A 1,864-nucleotide genomic window follows, 5' to 3' on the forward strand; every position below is an offset into this window, starting at 1 on the left:
AATGAAGTACTTTTGGTAATTTCGCTGAATATTTAAGGGCATGTTGGGAAATTCATTTAAATTCATCAAGGGAAAATAGAACAATTAAGATTAGATGTATTGAAAGTTTGAAACCATATACCAAATGGTGTACTTAGAAAGGTATTATTGCTGTGATTTAGTTCAACTTAAACAAAGGAAAGGGGAGATACAATTAAGGATTTGTTACATCACATGTCAATCACATGTTCAATTATATATACCAATTGGTTGTTGGTGTAGTGGTGATTGGGACTACACTTGGTAGGGAGGACCCGTGTTCGATCCCCCGCAACAACAATCGGGAGGGGACTGGAACCTAACCACCCAGAACTGATCCCCGAATGTTGTTTTGTTTTTTTATTCTTAAAAGAAAAAAATTAATTTTAATAATTTTCAAGCTAATATCCAAACCATTGGAGGATACTTTGATAATTAGCTTGGTCAAGCTAATGCCAAACAAATTAGCTTGACTAAGCTAATTAGCTTAGAAATTAATTTTCTCTAATAAAATACTAATTATTTAAAAAATAAAGCTGAAGAATCTAAATGCTAATTAGTCTAACCATTGTGGTATGAATTAGCTAGAAGAAAGAATAGCTTTGCAATCCTAAGTGGCAGCTTGCCCTTGGAGTTGCTCTAACATACTTGTGTTAGATAATTGAACATAATCAATATGGGTAGATTTTTTTGAAACGCCCAAAATAGTATATGAACTAATATTATGAAACGGAGGGAGTAATAATTTTTTTGAAAAAGTTGATATTAATAATCCTAGTTTTGCTCACTATTTTTTAATAATTCAACTTGGATTACTATGGAATAATTTTAATTTGAGTCGTTTACTTTCTTCAATCTCAATCATCAATAATTAGTTTAATGGGTTATTTTATTTATTTATTTATTTATTAAATAACTGTTGGACTTAATGATTTTGATGATGACACAACCTCACTTACTTACAAACTAATAAGTGCTTGATTGTTTAAGTGTGTACTCAGTTATAAAGGCTAGGAGAATTAAGTGTCTTGTAAAAATACCATAAGGAACAAGAAGGCCATAAGTATAGCTATCCTTATAGAAGAGTTCCCTCACAGGAACTGGCGCTTCTGAAATGAAGACTGAAGAAGAGAAGGTTCTCCTCAGGGAACAGAAGCTTCAGAGAAGAAGCCTCATCAAAGAAGAGAAGTTACTTCCAAGGAACAGGAAGCCTCGGAATAGAAGCTTCATCAAAGACATGAAGACTAAAATATATTTTATATTCTAGGATTTATGTAAGTATAAGATATTAATTTGCACTCGAAAAATCTGTGTGGAATTAGTCTAAAAGATAAAATATGTGCATGCTAGTTTTTAGGAAAATTGTTGCTTTCTAAAACGTTTATCCTTTTGAAAGGGATTTTATTTTATTTTGAATTTCGAAAATATCTTATGCAAAAAGATTTTATTTTATTTTCTTATTTTCGAAAATATCTTTTAGAAAAATAAAATCACCATGTTTTCCAAAACTTGCGGCCTACTCTCCCATGTTCTTCTTCAGTCATGGTTTTGCACATTGAGAAGTTCATGGTTCCTTAATTCAAGGGACATGATCTTCATAGTGGGTATGAGTAGTGGCGTGATGGATTTGCTGCACAAAGAGGTTTTTCCAATATGATTATTGCTCTATAAATAGTCTTTGAAATCTGATGGAAAAACTCACCCTTGCTCACATAAGTTTTCAAGCTTCAAATCGAGTCAAGTGTCAATTCCACACAAGTTCATTAGAGTGCTCTTAATGTTCTTATACTAGAGTTTGTTCATTTTTCGAGTTGTAATTTGGGGAATGGGAAAGTTCGAGTGAACG

The sequence above is a fragment of the Chenopodium album genome, chromosome 7, assembly GCF_948465745.1.
Source record: "Chenopodium album chromosome 7, dcCheAlbu1.1, whole genome shotgun sequence".
Classification (NCBI taxonomy): Eukaryota; Viridiplantae; Streptophyta; class Magnoliopsida; order Caryophyllales; family Amaranthaceae; genus Chenopodium; species Chenopodium album.